The following is a 23,990-nucleotide window of genomic DNA, read 5'->3' on the forward strand; positions in this document are numbered from 1 at the left end:
CTGCTGGAGAACCTTGTGATTTACTTCCTTGCCTCTCCTTCTTTTAACTTCCCTAGTCAAATCCACACAATTATTTCCCTGTGACTTTTTTTTTTTAAGTGACTAAACCACTTAAAGAACCACTTGGGACCACTGAAAGACCATTCTGGGGTGCCGCACTTCGGAATGATCACTGTAGGAATACCTTCTCTGAAGAACAACCACACTTTGAAAATATTACTGACATATCCTGTTTAAAAAGACGCACTTTTCCCCCCATTTTTGAAGTGCCAAACTATTATTTATAGGGAACATGCAGCTTTTAAAATAAAAATTAAAAGAGGAAAATTGTTGGGGGAGGCTAGGGGCATTTTAATATTTAAAAACAAACATTTTAAAAAAAGTTAAGTGTAGTTAGTGGATCTGAAATCTGGATCCTTGGTAGCTTTTAAATATATAAATATAAATATATATATATAAATTTTTTTTCTATAAAAAGAGAGACCTTTGGGGACTTTCTGTCACTGTTTAGGAATCTCTGTAGCTGTCTTGATGCTAATTTCTGGTTGGTTAGAGGCATGATTCCTAAATATTTTTCACCACAATCCTAGGGGTGTGATTGTATACTGACTCCTTTTGGGAAGTGTGAATCTGCTTAGTGAAACAATGTTTGTGTTCTTTTCATTGGGTTTTTAAAAAACAAAATGAAACTCCAAATCTGATAAAATGCCATGCTTTTTAAGAGCAAAGAGAGGTTTCCTGCATCTGCTGAGCCTAACCTTGCTTTGATAGAAACTTCTATTACTCAGGCATATGCTGGTTTTGGAGAAGAGAAGAGAAGAGAGGAGGGCAGAAAGACCATTTTAAGTAAATCTGAAGTGGTGGATTGATACCCAGGATTTTTTGAGCTCTAGAAAATGTTTAATATTCTTCCTCCAGCAAACTGTGGTTTCGGATAGGAAAACGTGCCTCTTTGGACATCCAAGAGGCCCGGTCTAGCAAAACTTAGAGGTCAGCCATGGGATTTTAGCTTAATCCTGCTAGAGTCCTCCCCCCACTCCAACGGTGTTATATCTCAGCCCTAAACCTGTTTTCCCAGAATTAGGTCTCATTGATTTCAATGGGACTTATTTCCAAGTCGCGTATGGCTAGCAGTGCTTCTGTGAGCAATCCCAGTGCGGCTGTCTTCCGCATCGGTCGGCTGTGTTCCACGCTGGGATACGACCTGTGACGAATCTCAAGGGGGGGATTGGTCCTGTCTTCGTCCCGGTTCTCCTTAACTCCGATCCACTGGAGAAAGGATTTTGTCCCGGTTCAATCCGTTGGTCACGGTATGAGTTGGATGCCCAAGAGGCACGTGGAGAAAATCATTGCCAGGGATGGTGAACTCTGGCAATCAAAATGCCCATTTCTACCTGCCTCCTCTCTTCACCAGATTCCATAACCAGGACCTATTGGTACCTCCGATTTCTCTTTCCCCTCCCTTTTGATAAGTCCCCAAAACAGCCCTTCCTGGATGTGTTGGTCCCCTTCCCTCTTCATGTGCAGAGAGACATTGTTGCTTGAGCAAAGCAGTGGTGAAACGTGTGGACTTTTGAGCTTTTAATGTGCCAAATATGAGCCAGATTTTTCTCTGAAATCAATAAGGACAAATTTTGGGAAAAGACCGTGGAGGTGGCCCGGCTGGACTCGTGTGATGCTCCCCCTTCTTGACCTAAAGGGAGAATCCAGTCTCCTGCCCTGTTTGGATTCACTCTCTGAGTTACTCCCAGCTACTGCCTCCTGCCAAACTGGAGTAGGGGAAAAACATACTTGGTGCTTCTGAACCCAAGCTTTGAAGGTGAGGCAGAAAGAGGTTCTGCCCCGACAAAGGAAGGGAGAATTTCCTCTCCATAAATACGAAGTCCTGAAGGACCGAGATCCAGCTTCGTAGCTCATAGGTCACCTTCGCCCTGCAGCAGAACCACAAGTAGCGAGGGGAGCAAATGCTGTCTTGTTCTCATTCCCTCTCCACTTACTGTTTCTCTTGCATTTATCATATCACTGTTGTTAGTTTCTTTTCTTCTTTCTTTCTCAACTTCCAGGTAGTTTTAATCAAATAAGTGGTTTGGTGGCTGGAGGAAAGGGAAAGCAGAGGGTGACTGGGCCTTCCCCAATGAGGGTCCCAACGGTGGGGGCAGCCCACAACTCATTTGAACGTGAGTGTGTCAGGCGAAATTCCTCACCATCACTGTGTCGACATCCCAGTTTTGAGTGCCAAGCCTTCGTTTTTCTCTGCTGCCCCTTTCCTTAAAAGCCGCTTTTATTGTTTTTTTTTTAATTTGTGTCAGGACACACTCATTATCTGGAGCATCTTTTCCATTCAGCATTTTGACACGTCCGCACACCACAAAGTTCTATATATAAATATATATATAAGTATATATATATATATTATTTAAAAAAAACTTATCTAAAGCAGCGTGGGACTATTTATAGAATAGCTGGCTACCTCCGGACCGCTTTTTCCAAATCCACCTTCATCTTTCTCAGCATCAAGAACATTTCTAGCGTGTTGTTTTTTCGGGGGACACAGCCTTTCATCTTTCCAAAGTTTGTTTGTTTGTTTTTAAAAGTCAACTTTTGCTTCATCTGAATTTGGGGATCCCATCTCGAATTCTCTCGCTGCCGGGGACCGTCACCTTGTTCCAACCCGTCTTCTGAACTTCTGAACTTCACCCTTCCATCATTTTGAACTTTTTAACCTCCCTCCTTCTGTGTTCATCAAACCTGTGTTTTTTGGAATTCTTCCTCATCTTCCATATTACAAAAACATTTCAAAATTATATATATAAATATATAAATATTAGGAAAAGGAAAAAAAAATGCAAGAGACTGTCCAAAGTCTTACGATTTAGACTATTCAATGAGGGGATTTGATGTCACATTTTTTTCCCTTTTAACTGTGAAGAAAAAAGAAAAACGTTTCTCCACCATTGCTTCATTGTAAATGCTTGGTTTCTGTTTTAAACATGTTTGTGGAGGGAGGGGAAGACAGGGATAGAAGGGAGACCATTAATTTTTTTTTTTTTTAATTTCTTTGTGTTCTCAAACATCAGAGGCACGGCCATGCATAAAAGAACTGGAGGTTTCAGGAGGAAAACAGGTCCGTTAATTTAATGCCCATAAAAAGTTGCAGAGAAATGAAGACATAGGAATAGTCCTCTATTACTGTGGCTCACTAACACAATCAGAAGTGATATACATTTTCTTGGATGGTACCACTTCCATGTGAGGGGAAATTATAACGTTGCCCTTTAAATCCTCCCACACAGGAAAAAGAAAATAAAATTTACCTTTCATTGGGCACGTCTGAGAGAAGGATACACACACACACTCAAACTTTGCCCCGCATGGGACACAATTCAAATACGGGAGGAATTTCAAGATTCTCCAAAGGAATCTTCCGTTGACCTGTATGGATGATGTGGCACCGTTCACATGTTAAAACAAATTTAACATGTTAAAACATGTTAAACAAATCCAACATTACTGAAAAGTTGCAGTAAAGCAGAAGGATGAGCCTCTGATTCGCGGTGGGAATGGGGTTCTGCCCTGTTCATTTCTTCTTGGCAGTCCGCACCATGGGGCAGCTGCTGGGAATGGGTTGGCACAGAAAGAGCGCAACCCGTCGGGCAGATTCCAATCCCATTGGGAACCCTCCAGTTTGGGTAGTGAGGCGCACCCCTTCATCCTTTTCCTGGCATGTAAAGAACCAGGAACCAGAACACTTAATTTTGCATGATTCAAGTTCTGCTGTCCTGTTTCCTTGCCTTCAATCATCAAGAGCTCTCCGTTTCGTGCCCTTAGAGCAACATGTCTCTTTCCTTCTTAGTTACCGTATCCGAGGGAGACTCAACTCTGGATGCTGCCCTGCGGGTGCTTTCCACATGTAATATAGCATACCCAGGATGTGATCAATACCTCTCCAGTTAAAACCACAGGGAAAATATGCAGAATTCCAACCGGCCAGCCTTCCGTACGGCCAACACAAGTCAAGATGGTGGCCACGATGGTGAGATGGAAGCACTGCAGAGCTTCAATCGCACAGTCGCAGCTGCTGTCTCGACTCTTTTGACCGTACCCCGCGGACACCCCCGGGGTCAGGTTTCCCCAACCTGGTCTCCTCCAGGCGGGTGGAAGTTCAGTTCCCCCCATCCTTGGCCAGCCTCATCTGACAGTCCTTGTACCCCAACCCTTCTGAGGTTGCCAATTTGGGAAGGCCAGCCAAGACAGGTGAGGGTTCAAGGAGCCAGATTCCCCTTTGAAGAAGACCGGGGACAGTCGTTCCACGATGGATGCACAAACCTCCAATTCCTTTTATGCAAACTTGTCTGCAAATCATTCTGGATTTTTGTTCTCCATCCAACCTCTCCTTTGAACAGCACTCTTATTTATTCTTGCGGGGTGGTGCCAAAGGGAGTGGCACAACCAAGAAGAGGGTATGGTTGAAAATGTTTTTATTGTTAAAAAAAAAAGGAGCAACTAAGTAACCAATTCCATCGTCCTGGCTACATAGCAAAAAGAGAAAAAAAGAAAAAAAAGAAAAAAAATCTGAATGTCTTGGTAGGTTTCTGTGTTTTAGTGTAAAGTTGTGTATTGATTTTGTGCTTGGTGGAGTCAGCATTTTTTTTAGTGCTAATACTATTAACTCATTTCTGTCATGATAAATGTCCATTCACGGCATCTCTTCCGTCTTCTGTTGTCGTTTTTTCTTTACATTTCACAACAATCTCTTAACCCATTTTTACTAATGGAGCTGGGGCGGGGTGGGGGCCAAGCAAGGAAGAGACATCTAGGGCTCATCATTTCGCCCCTTCACGCACCCTCCCTCGTCCCATTAACCGGGCAGAAGATCATTCGGGAACCACCATCCCACACCACAGGTCCCTTCCGCTGTGTGGACTTCCCTCATCCTGACCGGTAGGGCCAGAGATCCCAACGGTTCTGGGCAGTGGTTCTCAAAGCGTGGTCTGGGGGCCCACGAAGTCAAATAAATAAATGAATATTTTAAAATGTCTCAGATTTAATTTCTAATGCAGAAAATATGGATAGGTATCGCCCACGTAAACCAAAGCTCTTTGAGGTCCTCAATTGTTTCTGAGAATGCAAAGGGGTCCTGAGACCAAGATGCTTGAGAACCGCTGGCTCAGGGGTATCTGGCCTCCCGGGACAGAGCCGCCATCATGACCTTTTGACACCCCCCCCCCGATGCCCCTGCATGGCTTCCAGTATTTGGCTGAAGGCTGCCGGTTGGTTGCTCCCCACTTCTGCAGCTGTGAGAGTAGGTGGTCAGTTCAGCCCAAAGTCTCTGCGTCCCTGCTGTTTCTCTGCACGAAGCATTGATCTGTGGCCCTCCCACCATCCTCAGCACGCAGGGAGCATCGTACGCCATCGCCGCAGCAGGCGTGGTTGAACGATCCACTCGATCTCATGGGGGAAAAGAGGGAAGAATGAAACCACCCTAAAACGAAACGGCTCCTCCATTTTGGCAGGGCGCTGGGGCCCAATACCAGAGTTGCATGGGCCATTTGCCTCCATCGCCGAATCAGTCCTTGGCTCCAAATGTATAAAAATAAGCACAGCCCAGGTATTTGTGGAAGCTGCCTGAGACATATAATGTCTTCTGCAGAGATACAAGCCCCTCGTGTCCTGTATTTGTTAGACTGGATGGAGAACCTGGGGCCTTCCAGATGATGCACGGTCTGTATGCCTGGCAGCCCCAGCGGCAATTGCCACTGGCTCGGGACGATAGGCATTGGACTCCTCCATCATCTGTAGAAGATCCCATAGCTTCCCAAATCCCAAACCCTCTAAAATACCATTCCCTCAATTTGCTCAGCACGGCCAGCCCCAACCCAGTTGGATCTCCTTATTAATGATTCTGAAAACACTAATTGCTTTAATTGGATCAACCATCATGATTTGGCTATTTTACAGCCCATACCCATTTTCTTCAGAAAGCGCTTGCTCTGCCATGATCTTGTGCCAGATGACTGGCAAGGCTTCATGACATCACTAGCTCTTTCTCAATGGCCAAGTAGGCAGTACTAGGCGTGGCTTGGCCACAGCAGCCAATCAATATTTGGGAGAGGCAGTCTGTACTTCCAGCCTTTGTGGTCAAGTTCTGTGATGAGAAACTTGGGGTTTTTTTTCAGCCTCTCTTTCTCTCCATCTCTTTTACTTGGAGGACTATTTAAGCAAAAGAGGTCAATTGACTGGATTTAACAGCACTGACAGGGTGGTGTTCCTGTAACCTTGTGTAAGATCTAGATTTAATCCACAGGAGTTAATGAACTGGGTCAACTTGACCCCTTTTTATGTTGTCACAATATTCCAATGTCCTGCCCTGTTGACCTACTTAAAGGTGATCTGAGCCCCAACCTTTGGCTTGGGAGAGCAAAATTCGTTCTCCATGACACAACTAAAGTCTCACAAACACTGGTGTGAATAGTTCTATTGGGAGAAAAAGATGGAAGGTAGATGAGAGAGAGAGAGATTAATTTCCAACAGGTTGTCACTTTAATATAATTTTGAAACCGAGCCCAAGCCAGAATAACATCAGAAGGAACCAGACCTTGATTACTTTCATTGAATTCCAATAGGGCTTCAAGGAAAACCCTTCAGCATGTGAGGGGCTGATGATAGTATTTAGAGCACTATTAAAAATTCATCGGTTAATTTATTTTTCTTGATTGGGAAAAAATCTTTGGTTGCTTGTGGAAGTATTTCCAAAATATCTCTTTTTCCTCCTCCCAAATTGCAAAAAGCACCCCAGCCCCACCATGCAGGCTTGTTCTGAAATGGCTCCTATCTCACAATGCCCATTTCGCCCCAAATCCAAGGAACTGAGAGCCAGTTTGGTCTAGTGCCGTGTTTCTCAACCTCAGCAACTTGAAGATGAGTGGAGCTCAACTCCCAGAATTCCCCAGCCAACCATCCTGGCTGGGGAATTCTGGGAATTGAAGTCCACCCATCTTCAAGTTGCCGAGGTTGAGAAACACTGGTCTAGTGGTTAAGGCTCCAGGCTAGAAAGCAGGAGGCGGTGAGTTCTAGTCCTGCCTTAGCCATGAAAGCCTAAGGGTGACTTTGAGCCAGTCCTTCCCTCTCAGCCCAATCCACCTCACAGGGTTGTTGTTCTGGGGAAAGTAGGAGGAGGAAGGAGTGTTAGCTCTGTCCACCGCCTTGAGTTTATTTATAAAAAGTAATAAAGGCGGGATAAAACAAATCTAAAAAAAAATGATTTCCTTCAGAAGGGTTCTTTCAAATATCTTTTGACTTCAACACTGAAATCCCTTGTTACAGAAAGCAAAATATTAGCACTGCGAAAGACAGCAACAAGGAGCCACTGGTCCTATTTATACACGAAATCTGGGGTTTAATCAAGCTACTTGATTAAAAGTGATACGATTGGCTGACTCACACCGCAGTGCTAACCCCAAGAAAGACCAGGTTCCTTGGTAACCATTGATGCCAACAGAAAACCACTTTCTGATGTGAGGAACAGCTAGTGGAGGGTTGCTGAAGGGGGCCAGGGAATAAGGCCCCTTCCCCTGCTGTAGCTGTCCCCCCACCCATTTTTTTAAAACTTTTTTTACTTAGGATAAGACATCATTGCGAGAGTTTGTCCCCAGCTTAACAGTAAAACTGAATTTGGTCACACAACCATCTTAGCTGGCCAGCTGAACTAACCTACGTTCTGGGTTTGCATACAGCATGGACTTAGGAACTAACTAAGCCACCTAGATTTGCACAACTAACCAAGGTTGAAACTAACACAATTTAGCCTGGTGCAAACCACGCCTTCTCAGATTTCCTAAAGTAGGAATCGGCTGCACACCAGGAATTAATAACTTGCACGGGGACTTCACAGTTGTTCCGTGTACAATGTCAATGTGTTCTCAGAAATGCCAACAACCCTGTAAAGTAGGCCAGTCTGACATTCCCACGCGGTACCGGAGACAGAGAGCAGATTGCAGAGGCTCACCTGGAGGGATGAGTTTTGAACTCTTGGCATTCGCTTAAAACAGTGTTGTCCAAACTTGGCCACTTTAAGATGAGTGGACTTCAACTCCCAGAATTCCCCAGCCAGCCATGCTGGCTGGGGAATTCTGGGAGTTGAAGTCCACTCATCTTAAAGTGGCCAAGTTTGGACAACACTGGCTTAAAAGGTTCCAGGATAGACCTGGTGAGCTGTTTTGCGCTCAAACTGTAGTGGACATGGGTATCCACAGGGTGTGGTCAAAAAAGTCAAGATGTTTCCACCTGTTTCGAGTATACCTTGTGGACACTCCTGGGAGTGGACCTAGGGACTTAGGGACGCTCAGACTCCAGGTTTGCCCCCATTTTAGCCCAAATACGCCCCGCCCCACTTCTGCGAATAATAGCGAAAGACAGCAACACATAAGAGCCGGGGGCAATCTCATAGTGCTGTGTGATTCAAACCCAGAACTCGTTTTTCTTAAAGTTGATGGTGATGGTGAAGATCAGTCTTGGGTATCCCTGTTGGATTCTAGGCCCAGCGATTCCCTTTCTAACATAAACGGTCTAGGGAGGGGAGGAATAATCGCTCCCCTTAACTCCCCCACCCTGGCTTGGGGGTGTCTCATCCTCTCCCATTTGAAAAAAAAGGTGATCGGGGGGGGGAACAGGCAGCCGACCCCCTGAGAGAGCTGTAGAGGTGTCATCCTGCAACCTTATCCTCTCCCCGCTCATCACCCATTGACTGCATTCCCCCCACCTCACCTGAAGCCATTATATGTACCTGGCAACTGTGCTTGTTCATCGGGAGCCGGTTCACTGTCATGACGGCCTGTGTGACTTTGCGAAGGGGGCACCACGGGTGCTTGAAGCCAGCCCTGCAAATGTGTTGAGACTCCAACTTGTAGATGCCTAGCAAGCGGGGTGGGGGGGACCGGCATGAGAATACCAGGCCCATGGCAGGGGCTCAGGGCCTGAATCCAGCTTGCCCGGTGTTCAGCCTCCAATGATGGCCAGCGAGCCTAGATAGCTGCTAACCATGAAGTTCTGTTTGCCCCAATATTGCATTGATTTATGGCATTTATAATGCCAATGTAAGAATCCAGATTTCCCACTTGTAAGCACAGTGGTGGTTTCGCTTAGTGACCGCTTTGCTTAACGACCGAGTGGCCAGTCCCAATTGTGGTCGGTAAAGAGGGCAACCTGTACTTTAATCTCTTTCCCATGATCCCTGGATTTATCCCCACAACAGCCCTATGAGGTAGATCAGTGTTTCTTAACCTTAGCAACTTTAAGATGTGTGGACTTCAACTCCCAGAATTCCCCAGCCAGCTATGCTGGCTGGGGAATTCTGGGAGTTGAAGTCCACACATCTTAAAGTTGTCAAAGTTGAGAAACAGAGGTAGATTAAGCTAAATGGCCCCAACTTACCTCAAGAGACTGGCCCCTGAGCGTGTACTGAGTCGCAAGCCCTATCTTGCACAATCCTAATTCCTGAGCTCAACTTCTTCCAACATATACTGAATTTGGACTCCTATAACCTGCTAACGCACAACACATTTGGAGGGTGCATTTAGGCACTAAAATACATTTGTATAAGGTTAAAACAAAAATCTAAAATCAAAAATGCATGGGGTGGGGGCGGGGGGAGGACAGGCTTTTAGATGCAAGAGAAAAATATTTGTTCTAGGACAAAGTGTGTCTTCTTTGGTTTTTAACCAGCCGTCAGATTAAAAATGGTGGGGGGTTCGGTTTGGGGTTTTTTTGGCCGATTTATCGAAGGGCACTTTTAAGTTAATTAAAATTACAGTAATGGATTCCTCTCAGCGATTCATCACTGAAAAAGATTGTGTTGCTTCCATCCCTCCCAACAGTGCCATGGTGAAGGTAGCCAAGAATGGGACTGGGGGGCCTTTGGGAGGCTACCAGCAGCCTTGGCTCCCTGAACCGAGCCAGGCCGGCCTTCTGCGGGTGGGGGCAGCGCATGGCAGAGGGGGGGAGCTGCTCCGAAGCCGGCTTGCCTTCCTCATCTCGAAAAGAAGGGGGTCGGATGAGGCCCTGCCGTCCTTTCCGCTCACAAATCGTGCTTCCTAAGGAGAGAGCGTAGGGCGCGACAGTCCTCATCCAGGGAGAAGAAGCTGGAGGGCTGGACCCAGCGGACACCTTGAATGATTCACCTGCCGAGAGCAGCATGTGGGGCGGGATGAGGAGCTAAGAAGCCACACCGCGGGCTGCTACCATGCAGGGCCAAAGCATCTTGGCCAGAGAGCCCTGCCCGGTCCTCCCAGCCTCCCCTTTCCAAGCCGCCCCGTCGACATTCTCCTCGCCGGCTGTTCAGGCACGAGCATCCATGGATTCCACCTTCTCCATCCGCCACGCTTTTCTCACCAGGCTGGCACTCCTCGTTCAAAAGCTGTCTGGTGCTCCAAAGGGTGCTTTGAAAAGCTGCCTCACCCAGCTGGAGGGAAGAGAAAGGGCTTTCTTCCCAAACGGAGAGACATCGTGGTGCAATTCTCACTTCTGCATGGCTTCTCCCCTTCCCTGAGTTGCGGGAGGGCCAAGGGGTGAGCGCGCCCTGACTTCCCATCAGTTGGCAGCCTCTCTGCTTCCGTGCTTGCACCGAATCCCAAGGAAAGGCAGAGGGGTACGTATGCAGGCATGGCTCCTACGGGGCTCTTTCACATCGGAGAGGCTGCAGGCAGAGAGTGGCAGGACGCCCCAACATCATCTTGGACCTCTTCACCATAAGAGAGTATCCCCCAACACCACCAGAAGAAACGGAAGACTTTCTCAGACACCATGAGAACGAGGCGCACGAGCATCTTCTGCAAGGAAACTCCTTAGGGAAATTGGACAGCGCCGTTCTCCAGATGAGTTGGAACTACAGCTCCCAGAATGCCCAGCAGGCAAATTGCAAAGCGTAGTCCCAACATAGCTCGAGGCTGCCAGGTTGAACAAGGATGGCGTCGACTCACGTAGCTGTGTGGCACAGTGTCTCCAGCGGCACGCAGCCCTCTCCCCGTTGGATGGAATAGAAACACACCTGCGTGGTTGGCCTTTCTGTCTCCTGTTTGTCAGCCTCACCTCTGTCCAAAGCTCCTGGGATTCCTCTAGATCAGTGTTTTTCAAACTTGGCCACTTTAAGATGTGTGGACTTCAACTCCCAGAATTCCCCAGCCAGGAGTTGAAGTCCACACATCTTAAAGTGGCCAAGTTTGAAAAACACTGGATTAGATCATGGTTCTGATCATCCCCAGGCCAGCTAAATTTGATGCGTGGTATAATCCAACACACTTAGATGGTATCAGATGCTAACATTGCTATAGCGTTATTATTTGAGAAAGATGCTTTAAGATGCTGGCTGGGGAATTCTGGGAGTTGAAGTCCACACTTCCCATTCTGGGAGAATGGGGCTGGATTCACCGTTGTAGAACGCACCGCCTATCCACAATGCTGCTTTGGGTTTGTAAACAGACCTCTGAAAAAGTTAGTATTTTTACATGGGTCTCATTTAAACATTTAACATCTGTTGAGTGCCATGAAAGGACCCAGAGCTCTCTTTCCTACTTCCACACATTTGTTGCTCAATTTAGTTTCCATATACCACTCTGAAGCCTGGTGCATATATTGTGCTAACCCAGTAATTGTCTGAATAAGCCACAATTGTTTCTCATGCTTAGCCCTTAAGCTGTTGGGCAATGTGTGAATCCCGTCTCTGGATGAGGGAAGGCCTGGGTTGAAGGAAGAGGGACAGCACCTTTTCCCCAACTTGGAGGTGTCCAAATATGTCGGGGCTGAAACTCAAGGTGTCCACAGTTGGCTTCCATACTGTACATTTTTTTCCCCTCAATGACTACCCAATAGTCTTCTGACCAAGTTTCATCCCAGACCCTAGGGAACAAGGAGGACTTCTAAAAGGATGACGGGCACGTATGTGAACACACCAAGAGCAAAGACTCACCCACAGAGAAAGACCCGTGTGGCTATGAGTTCTCCAGGAGATCTTCCCAATACATTGGGCCCCAGGGGTCAGTAATATCAGGTTCCACCCCTGCTACTTTTCTCAGTGCCCCACACCTATCAGCTGGAGCTTGTAGCAGGGCTGGCACCCCCGAGCTTGGTGTCCTGCAAGGAGACATGAACAGATTCTATCAGCCCCAGATAGAGGGAAAGGCAGATATTTCTCTCCCATTCCTTCCCACTCGGCTACGTCACGTCCAGGTCTCTTGTTTTCTTCTAAGAATCATAGAACCGTAGAGTTGGGAGGGATCTAAAGGGCCATCCAGTCCAACCCCTGCACCCTGCAGGATTCCCTACACCCCCTCCCCCGATGACTATCTGGCCTCCCTTTGAAAATCTCCAGGAAGAGGAAGAGGAAGAGGAAGAGGAAGAGGAAGAGGAAGAGGAAGAGGAAGAGGAAGAAACCCCTCCATGCGGTAACCTATTCAACCGATTGGCAGCTCTGAAAGTCAAGAATTTCTTCCTAATATCTCATCTGCACCCACATCCTTAAGTTTCATCCCCTTCATTCTAGTCTTGCCCTCTGGAGCAAGCGAGAAGAAGTCCAAACCCTCTACAATGTGACGGCCCTTCAGGTATATGAAGGCAGCTATCATGTCCTAGGTCTAAACATTCCTAGGTCTTTTCAGAGTTCCTCTAGGACAGTGTTTCTCAACCTCAGCAACTTTAAGATGGGTGGACTCAACTCCCAGAATTCCCCAGCCAGCATGCTGGCTGGGGAATTCTGGGAGCTGAAGTCCACCCATCTTAAAGTTGTTGAGGTTGAGAAGCACTGATTTATTCAACCATCCTGATTCAAAAAATGCCAGAGTGGTATAATGGATGAATGTCACTACAAGAACCTTGTACCACGTGATGGCCCTTCAGGTATTTGAAGATAGCTCTCATGTCCCCTCTCAGCCTTCTCTTCTGAAAGCTAAACATATCTTGGTCTTTTCACCGTTTCTCCTAAGACTTGGTTGATGGTCCTTGCACTATTTTGGTAGCCCTTCTCTGCTGCAGTGGGTCAATGTCTTTTTTAAATTGGGGTGTGTGGGGAACTGAATGCCATTCTCCAAGTGACGTCTGACCAAGGCAGAATAGAGCAGGATCCCTACTTCCCACAATCTGGACTCTGCGCTCCTCTTGATGCTCCTCAAGACGCAGCTGCATGACACTGTTGGGAGACGTTCTTCTCTTCTTTTTTCCCATTTTCCTTCACATACCCCGCCCCCCAAGGTTCATTTCTTGGAAAAAGGGGTTTTTTAGCTGGAGAAGTTTAGAAAAAAAACCAAGAAGACATTGCAAAAGGCAACCCAGATGCCTGAGTTTGGCCAATCTGTCCCAAAACTATTTTGGATGAAACAAAAATGAGTGCTAAACAGAAGGACAGGCTCCTCCCCGCACCCACCCCCAGCCATTTCCTTCTTCCCACAGTTAAATGCCATGGCTTCGCTCTACCTCAATGATACACATAGCCTCTTTTAAAATATATATGTACATATTATGTCTGAATCGCACCCCCTCTTTATTCTTCCTGCAAGATCCCAGCCTCAAACAGTCCCCATCTGGAAGAGAACCATGGAGAAATAGGAATACTAAGGAATCTGGACTACAGCAATCTTTGTCATCCCTTGCAAAAATCTGATTTTCTCTTCTCTCTCATCATCAGTTTCTGAAGATGGTTAACCTCAGTGATGGCCGGGTAAGTCGGTGTGGCAATAGATCCCACGCCCAGCGCCAGCCCTGCTATGAGAGAGGAAGAGGCCGCAAGGGCCATAAACTGGGGGCCTGATGGTAGAAAGAGGCCAGAGGCAAAATCTGTGTGACACACAAACAGCCTTTTTTTAAAAAAGCGTTGCACGTTTCCAACGTATTTCAAAGCCGAGGATGCTTTTGTTTGCAGGCAACCTGGATAGCGTGACAGTTGTGACGGCTGGGCACACCGTCAGCCAGATGTTTAGACTGGATTTGGCATTTTTATCCACCTATCGAGTCCTTCCCAAGGACCTGGGATAAGCCTCCTCCTCCTCCTCCTCCTATACAGCAGCAGCAAAAAGAAAATTGGCATCTGTGATTCTGGATCTGTATCGGAAGCCCCTTTGTGGTACCTGGAGGGCAGGTGGTTGCTTAGCAACGGCTGCAGTATCATTTTCAACCTGCTGGGTTCAGGTTCCCAACGATATATAAAAGGGGAAGCTGACGGGGATTACGATTCAGCTCATTCTCCGTAAGGCTCAGGCACGGGAGCAGGGGTGGGGGGGCAACCTATTCTTCTGACGGGGCACCCCTGCTGGGTAGATCCACAAGCCCATAGAAAAGGATTCCGGGGGATAATGGACTCCGAGAGTGGATTCAAAGCCACGTTTGGCCACGAGAAGGCCTGGCAATGCTCAGTGTATGTTGTGTGGTTTAATTAAAAAAGGGGGGGGGCAACACTTCTTCATGGAGGTAAATGAGGATCATGGGGGTCCAAAATATCTGGAGGGCACCTGGTTGGGGAAAGCTAAAGACCGTCTGAATTTCTTGGGGAATAATATATTTATATACCTTGCCATTCCTCAAGGAACTGGGGGCTGGACATTTCTCCTTTGTCCTCACCACAGCCCTGTGAGGGAGGTTGGGCTAAGGAGGAGTATATGCCCCACTGATTCAGACCTATGACAAGACCCGAAAGCTGCACCGCCACAGCTTGCTAAACTTCTTTTCGACCTGCATGAATGGGTTCTCCATGTCTTGGTACACTGAGAAAAACGATCCACGATCCAACACCATGTGCAAAGCAAGCGAATGGGTTAATTCTGAAAGCAACCGTGTTGTGTGCAGTTCCCAGGTGAATGGAGATTGGAACCTGCTTCTCCTCGATCCTGGTCCAAAACCCGGCCAGGTCACTCAGTGGTGTCAGCCTGGGTGGGGCGCAGAGACGGAATTCAGGATCCCAAGCCTGAATTGCCATCTTAGTGGGCAGCCATCGGGATCTCTAATAGCCTTTTACCTGGGCCAGACTGACTGCGAAATACGTCACATTCTCCCTCCCCATTTTTTTGGAGGGGGTGGAATTGTTCTTCAGAGTTGTTTTTATTATTAATTTGTCACTTAGTAGGCAGGCAGGCAGGCAGACAGACAGAGATGATAGATAGATAGATAGATAGATAGATAGATAGATAGATAGATAGATAGATAGATAGATGGATGGATGGATGGATGGATGGATGGATGGATGGATGGATGGATGGAGGGTGGATGGATGGATGGAGGGTGGATGGATGGATGGATGGATGGATGGATGGATGGATGGATGGTGGGTGGATGGATGGATGGATGGATGGATGGATGGATGGATGGACGGACAGACGATAGACAGATGGATGGATGGATGGACAGATAGATAGAGATGGGCTTATCAGATGCTATTAACTGAGCTTTCAAATCAAATTTCAAATCAAATCAAAATGAGATTCACTTCCAACATTGTTCCGATGACTGAGACCAGATCACTCAACTCGACTCAATTCTGTTTGATTCGAGCCGATTCAGATTATCAACATGCACGTATGGGAAAGCTGCAAGCGTCTGGATCAATCCGGATCAGTTTGGACACCTCTGATCTGATCCGATGAATCAAACTGAAGTTGCAGAATTCATTGCGTCAGTCTGAAGCTCCCAATCCCTCTGAATTAATTTGGAGAGCTGACAAGACACCCATGAACAGGCTCAAAATGGCAAGGATTTAGGAACAATTCAAAGAAACAGCAAATACAACATTGTATTTTAATATTTATTGCTGTTTTATTGTGAACCGCCCGGAGTCACTTGCTGTGAGATGGGCGGTATCTAAATTTGAAATATAAATAAATAAATAAGTACAAAGAAACAGAGGAGGAGGAGGAGAGGAAAGCTGTTCTCAGGTAGCATCTAAAGGAGGGCAACTGTCAGAAGAGATTTTACTCCAAAGAGAACGAAAGACTTGAAATAAAGAACGTTTGCAAAAAGGCACCGGGAAAAATTATCTGATCTCTGAGGACTGATGGAAAGAAGAAAGAAAAATCAAGCATGGAGAAAGGAGACAATAAATATCCCCTTAATGTTGTATATATCTGCGCACACACATGCACACATGCACTGACACTACTAGTGAAGGCATAGGAACATTGCAATTCGGCTTCCCGGTCACTTGGCGCCCCCTTCCTGCTTCACTGAAAACAGCAGGCTTTCAGAACCTGAAGGGGCCTATTTCTCTTTCAGACACATTGTCCGGGAGCATCCTCCAAACTAACTTTATGGGGGACATACATTTTTGGAAAACATACCCCAGTAAAGCTGGTTAGGCTTGAAGGTGCCACCAGACTCTGTCTACTTTATTGCCAGAATATATTCCCCTGACCCCTCCTATCTCCAAGGCCTTTTAGAGCTCTTGAAGACCCAGCTGGGTCTTCAGAAACAAGGCCGTTTAATGAAGGTGGGAGGAGATCAGAAAGGAATCAGGAGAGAGAGAAGGGGGTCCTTCTGTCTTCCACTGTTAGGGAAATAAATCTGAGCAAGCCAACTGCTTAATCAGCCTGTCTTGTCCCAACCCAACGGCCAGAGAACGTCCATCGTATTGAATTCTTGCATTGTTAGGCAGAAGCACGGCCCGTGGAGGAAGGGAGCGTCACTCACTTGCGAAGTCCAGAAGAGATTTATGTGGCTTCAGAACAAGCAGCAGTGAAGGAATCCCAGGGAAGTTGGAAGGGCATTTATGGGTGACTGGAAACCTCTTACGGACATTTTGTGTAAAAATGGGGAAAAAAAAAAAGGATTTGTGATTTATGGTTTTGATGATTAGACAGGACAGATTGTAGAAAAGTGTATTATGATGTAACTGGAGAGAGAGAGATTAAAATATCATTGCACTTGTAACTGCTGGGAAGAAGATTGGAAGCCACTGCTTTGGGTCTTTTTTCTTTCTATTTTTCTTCAACTTTTCTTTTCTTGCACTTTTTGCTTTCTCTTTGCTTTCTTCCTTTTTCTTCCTTATTTGTGTTAGTTTGGATTAGTTTTTACCTTTTTTTTAAGGTTTCAATAAAAACCATTTTTTTAAAAAAAAAAAAAAAAGGAAGATGGAAGGGCATGCTTGGATGTCTCCCAAGGAGGGGCATGGACCACCCAAAAAAAATGAAGAACAATCTTCCCTTGCCCAAATGGTATTTTCAGCGGGAAGAGTAAAGCCGCCTAGCAAAGGATCAGAGTCATTAGCTCTGAACAGGACTTGACTGAACCCATCAAGGGACACACTGCTTAAAGGAGATAATTCTTCCGACGTCTAAAAAATGGAGCCATTCAAGATATCTGGCCACGGGATTCTTGCTTGCAACAAGCTGCTGTTCTCTTGCTCCCATCTCAGCAGAAAAAGAGGTTTTGCCTTGTCCCTTCCAGATGCCAGGGACAGGATGGATCCAGAGCCTCCAGCAAAAACCAACTAGGAAAAAAAATAACGAGAAGAAAATTGCCATAGATTTTAACTAAATGTTTAGAGTGTTCTCTGACGAAGCACGGGCTCGCTGCCTTTTCCGTACAACTCAGCCTCTTTGCACGAGGTTCTCCCGCAGCTCGGGCGTAAACCTCGCCAAGTGCCATAGGACTGACCTCGAGAGAAGTGGGCGCGGGGCAAATGGCGAAGAGTAGAGGTCAGGTCACCCAGCGTAGCTTGAATATTTCCAGCTTCCCACACGCCAATTTTTATTTTCTGTGGCTGATGCGCTTCCCTCCTCTTCCTCCTCCTGGTACTTGGTACCACCCTCCGATCCTCTCTCGTCCCCATGGCAATGAGAGACAGCCCCAACAAGCGATGCCTGAGGTTGTCATGGTGATGGATGCCCGGGCTTCAGGGGAGAAGGAAGCATGGTCCCCGGTTTCTCTTGGCTTTTTCCAAAGCATTTCCCTCTTCTTCATGGGGAGGCAGTTGAGATTGCAAACAAAGGGGAATCACTTCAGGGGGATGAGCCTTCCACGAGGACTTGCGTGCTTTTGAAACAATTCCTCCCCCATTTCAAAGCTAGCACATGGATTACACCCAGGCTCAACTGTCTTGTAGAAGCAAACCTTTATCAGTACCGTAGAGGGAAAGGCGGGAAGCCTATTTGCTAGAGGCAGCTGAAAATATTCTCCCCCATTTTGCAGTGAGGCTCGGATGCCTAGAGATACCCTGCTTGCATCTGAAAGGAGGATTCATTTCCCACCAAAGAATTTACATTTAAAATGGGGAGGGCAGGCTTGGATGGACCCCAAGGATGGGTATGGACCACCTAAAAAAAACGAAGACATTTGATTTGCTGAGGATGTGATGAAGGCAGCCGATGAGTTTTTCTATTGGACTTTCCTCGGGGGTGGATGGAATTTCTTCCACACAAGGGCTTTTTCCTCTTGGGTGAATGTTATTTGCGGGAGGCCCGATGCCAGGTCGATGCGTGTAGACGCCGGTATGGTTGCCCAAACCATTTCAAGCATCTGGCTCTCGAGGAGCCAACCCTCAGGTCCTTTCACTGTCAGTGCTGCGAGCCTGATGGGGTGGGCACTCTTGGCGGCGTCCTCGAGACCTCGCACACACACGCGCACACACCATGGCAACTCAGCAGAGGCACTGCCAGGCAGCGCAGGCCATCGCGCGAGACCGTGCGATCACCTGACTCGGTCTACGCCTGCTTCCTGCTCTTTATTTAAAGAATTTTTTTAATACTCAGCTCTTGACCCGAAATAGGTCCCTGAGCATCTTAAAAAGATCAGTCTTACGTTTAAAACCTGCAACCCAATGAGAAAAAAAGGGAAAGGGAAAGGGAAAGGGAGCGCGGTGGGGGGAGAAAAGGGGGAAGGGCGGGCATCTGATCTCAACAGCCGGCTTTGAGAAACGGTTCGGATGGCCTGTTGGAATGACGACAGCCGGGGGAGAGCCAAAGGTGGCTGCTTCTCAGCAGAAACAGGGGACTCAGCTTGCTTTCCATCGCTCCCTCAGTGCTGAAGCTTGAGGGAAAGGCTCTGCTTCTGTTTATCTTCCTCTCGGCATCCCCAGCCCCGCTCGACCCACACTCACAGCCCGGGAAGAAAAGAACCCACGTGGCTCAACGTGGCCTAACCTCTGCAACTCTTGGCAGCAGGAATACTGCCGGGCATCCTGGCAGTAACAGGGCATTGAGCAAGGTTTCCCAGATGCCTGGAGACATCTCTGCAGAGGAGCAAAGTTTCCTTCTCTTGGGGTGCTCAGCCGTTGGGCCTGGCCTTGGCAGCAGCACAGAGAGTCCCCTCCTTTTCTTTATCAGAGGAGGAGAGAGGGGAAGGATGTAGGATCCTTTTAATTGCCTTGGAAAAGAGCATCTGGATGCTGCCCTGGAATCCCAGGCTCAGATGTCCCCCGGGTCTCCAGATCTCCACAGCACACAGTCCTTCTGGGGGGCTTGAGGCCTGTGACATCATGAGCAACGTCATAAGGAAGGATGGAGGTGCCCTGCAGGTAAGAGGAGCTATGTAGCCTGGCAAAAATCAACAACTTCGCTAGGAGACTCCCCAGCCTGGGACCCGTAAGTGGGGAAAAGAGAGCGGGGGGTGAAGAAAAGCTGCTTGTTTTTATCTCACAGCCTTTTCTATGCGTAGCTGCCCACCATGGAAGAACGAGAGAAGCGTCTTCTCCTGCTGGAACAACGCAATCAAACTCTGGTGAGAGCCCCAAAATGACAAGAGTTAAGCCTGGATGGAATTATGCTCTTTAAAAACCCAACCCTCCTGGGCTGGTGTGTGTGTGTGTGGGGGGGGGGACGGGGGTGTGGAGCCGAAATGAATATTCACCAATTATTTACTTTGATGGAATTTCCAGTGGGGCCATTTCTGTTATCAATACGAGCCTGAGAAAGTCCACGGTTCCAGGTGGGATTTTAAGTCTCTGAAATTCCATCTCATCATTTGAAATTTAAAAGCTGTTCTGGATTCCAGCATCCTGGAGTTGTCAGAGTGTGAAGATCCTATTCAAACTCTGTTCTTAAAGACTTTCGATGATATTGATACCAAATAATCAAATATATAAAGTTTTCTTTGAGTCAATCTGGACTCTTGGTGTTGTTTCCATGTTGTTTTCTTGGCAACAATACAAACGTGGTTTGTCACTGCCTTCATTCCAGCGTAGGTTTTCCCCCTCCCAGTTGGACTTTCAGCCCTGGATTTTCTGACAGCCACCTATCCAAGCATTACCAGATCCAACCCTATTTAGATTTTTTTGAGATCATCCATGGTCAACTAAAGATTGTCACCTACCAAGATATATCCAATATATAACCTTGCCCGGGCCTTGAATGAGATGCACCACAGTTCTAATCTGGTAACCAGAAGTTGCGTACTGTATGGGAAGTTTGCTCTTGATTTTAAGAATTTTGTTTGTATTCAAGGATTGAGAATTTTTTATAAATACGCATCTGAGATCCATACAGTACTGTTTGACTGTCCTAGGATCCACCAGAGAAAGTTCAACACCAACTTTCTCCAAGGGGGAAAAAAAAACAAAGATAGATTTTTGGAGAACGAATTTGGTTCAGGTGCATCTCTAGTTTTTGCTTTTATTGGGTAGCGGTGTTGGCTGTGGACAATGGGTGCTGTATTCCAACACATCCAGCAGTCGGTGTGTTGGGAAAGGTTGGTCTGACGTAGTTCTTTCTCCATCTGCATCTGCAACAGATGGAAAAGATACGGTCTCTTCAGAAGGCAAACACGAATCTGCGACAAATGGTGAGTATTGTGAAGCACGCTGAGTGTTAACATGAGGGAGGGGAAACTTCACAGGGCTCTTGATTGTCCCTCTCCAAGGCTGGGGACCAGCCAACGCAGGTGACTTGGCCCTCAAACCTCTCTAAATCTTCCTAACATTTACCCTTTGTCCAAAACAAACAAATGGCAGTTTACATCATTTCTAATGTGATCCTGGTAAGAGTGTCCATGGGGGAGGTCAAAAACATCAAGATAGCAACCCCAACGGAGGGCTCGAAGCACTGCCCCACTGAATGCGTTTCATGGTGCAAGTAGAAAAAGGGGAGAGACGTTGATTGCACAGTTGCAGAGGCCACCTTGACTTTTTACGTAGACACCCCAATCCTCAGACCTTAATTTGTTCCTGCCGGCACCTCTTTTGGTGTCCGTTGAGGTCCTTGCCCCATCCGTTTTTAATTTTTAAGTCTCAAAATATAGCTATAAAAATAATTAATTGAGAAGATGGCATGCTGCACGGCCAACGGCCATCATGAGAGAAGCCAGTGAGGGACTCAGCTTTACGCTCCCGGCCACGAAATCAGCCATCTGTGCTCTTTGGACTGAGGACAATGCCAGCTGGCTGCATCACCTTTACTTCCCCAAAGCCTCAGGGACCTCACCACCCCCTAGTCACCTTTTAGAAAAGAAAATGTTGGCTTGGAGCTCTGCCAACCTGCGGAGATCTTCCTCAAGACTAGAACGGGTGCAGGGCCCACTTCTCCAATTCCCCCTCAAGGAAACAGGATGTTTGGGACCCGTTGCACTTGAGGCAGCCAGCTTGGTAAGGGGCAAGCTCTGTCGCTGCCAGCTGCATGCCTTCTCTGAACATGCCCGTGACGTGCTTCCAGAATCCAAGCTTCCCCAAACCCACCCCAGATCTAACGCATCTTCTTCGAATCCTTGCAGAATTCCAGGCTCAGGGAGGAAAATCAAGGTGAGCACCGATTTGGGGCAAATGGGAGGGAGAGTTTTGCTGAGCTGAAGGGCAGGTCACCTGCTTGAAGTGGGAGGAAGCGGTAGGAGCTTCTGAGGCGCAGCCCTTCCAAGGATGATACGCCATACATACCCTTTGACAAACCCAGGGAAAGGTTTGGCTCCTTTGGGGTGAACACTTTGTAAGCCAAGGATTCTTAACCTGGATAGATTTCAGGGGGATGGTGAACTTGGATGGAAAAAAATGATAACTTTATTTTCACTCACCTCTACTTGAAATTTAGGTTTTCATTCAATAATGTACGTAGACAATAAAAAATCAGGAGTCTGGTAGCCCCTTTTCTCACTCACAGATTTCATTAAAAGGCAGAGGCTTTCGTGAGTCGGAAAAGGGGCTGCAAGGCTCCTGATTATTTCCCACCCTAGACAAACACGTCTTTCCTCCTACAGCCTAGGCAACAACGTAATTTATGGCTTCTAGACTCCAAAAATGTTTGTTAACGTCAATAAAGCTCACTCTCTAAAATGACTGCATCCTTAAAAAAAGGATATTGCCCCATTACTGATTTCATAGATTCATAAAGCACACATTATATATTACATATCCGTTATGTGTTAGTAGTTTGATAACTGTATTTGAGCATAATTGGTTTCCTTTACCATGCAATCTGCATCTGTGTATTTTTTAAAAAGCATTTAAATACTTTTTTTCTGAGAAGGGTCTGTAGATTTCACCGGGTTCTCAAAGGGGTCCAGGGCATAAAAGCACGAGATGCAAAAATCTCAGCTATAAGCCTTTTTCCCCACGAGCAATCAAGGAACACCTTTTAGCTTTAAGTCAACTCTCTTCTGTTAACTGCGAATAATAAGGATAATCTGTTGTGCTATCTTTTGTGTGTTCGTGTTTTGTGTGTGTGTTTTTCTACAGTCTTCAGATCAACCGAAGAAATCTTGCTTAGGTATTTTTTTCCACAACTGACGCATTCACTTACTGAATTATTTTTTGAAAAAGATCCATGTAAACAGGTTGTGGCCACCCAATCAGCTGAGCATACAAAGTCATAAAACCCCTAAGCAGATAAGAACTGCTAAATGAAGGGAAACAATATTCCTTTAGGAGGATATTCCACCACCATGGGCCTGTGGATTAACCCTGTTAATCTAGGGTTTAGTGTGAACTGAGAAAAGAGATCAGTTCACTAAACCAGGCAAGTGGTTCATGTAGACCTAGTCTTTGCGTCGGAGTAAATCCTTGGTGGCTTTCCTTCTATCTGGAGACCATCGATGCAGCCCTGTCCATCTTCACGTTTGGGTTGGGGGACCCCGAATCAGGCTTCATTTTGTACTGTAGGACCCCAGAGTTAGTTGTGGGGCATCCACTCCCACCCCTTTGAGATTCCAAACGTGTGGCCTCCATGTGGCCACACGCGAACCGCCTTTCCCTTCTTGAAATTTCAGGGACAACAATTTGATCAAGAGGAAGGTTCACCAGCTGAAGGAGCTCCAAGAAAGTCTGGTGGGTCCTGGTCGGTTGTTATCGTGGCCCGCCTTTCTGTTAGACGTGCCAGAGGGTGTGAGAAGGAGCGGTGAGACACACCAACTTGTCTCATCTGGAGAAGCAGCAGCAGCAGCAGCAGCAGCATTTAGGGGTCTAGAGCAGGGTTCCTCAACCTCAGCAACTTTAAGATGGGTGGACTTCAACTCCCAGACTTCAACTCCCAGAATTAAGATGGGTGGACTTCAACTCCCAGAATTCCCCAGCCAGCATGGCTGGCTGGGGAATTCTGGGAGTTGAAGTCCACCCATCTTAAAGTTGCTGAGGTTGAGGAACCCTGCTCTAGAGACCCCTTTCTGGCTGGATTCACACAACATGCTTAACCTTTCACCTTTGTGTTAGTTTTGTTCAAGGCCTTGACTCGAGCTTTGTGCAAAACGGGCAAAAGGCTAAGCCCCAAAAGCTGAAAACAACTAGGGTAACCCTAACCAACCTTACCAATACAGCCACTAGGTTTGTCACAGACCGGGTTAAGCACGTGTCTGAACAAGCCTTTGGATTGCAGCAGTGGGTGCCCGGCTGCCCAAAACAGGTCTGCCTTGGAGGGGGGCATTCTGCAGAAAAGGCCAGTGGAAAAGGAGGTTTCCCGTTTTCTCAAGATTTGTAGGTATGCATTGACACAGGGTTCACACAAAATGCTAAGCGGGGCTGCCCTTGGTCCAGTTTCCGGTTTGGGATTGAAGGGCATTCTTTTAATACACAATTTTATTATATATATATATATATATATATATATATATAT

The 23,990-nt window shown here is 46.8% G+C and overlaps 1 long non-coding RNA gene across 1 annotated transcript; it reads left to right on the plus strand.

The window, feature by feature from the left end:
- The first annotated feature begins 18,811 nt into the window (after positions 1-18,811).
- On the plus strand, positions 18,812-20,048 carry LOC148216096 (uncharacterized). The gene is made up of 3 exons (XR_015796029.1): positions 18,812-19,480; positions 19,621-19,683; positions 19,841-20,048. It is a non-coding gene; the product is annotated as an uncharacterized LOC148216096 (long non-coding RNA).
- Positions 20,049-23,990: the final 3,942 nt, after the last annotated feature.

The sequence above is a fragment of the Python bivittatus genome, unplaced genomic scaffold (genome assembly GCF_059951505.1).
Source record: "Python bivittatus isolate LINGU-HERP-01145 unplaced genomic scaffold, Pbiv_v1 ctg000310_np1212, whole genome shotgun sequence".
NCBI lineage: Eukaryota > Metazoa > Chordata > Lepidosauria > Squamata > Pythonidae > Python > Python bivittatus.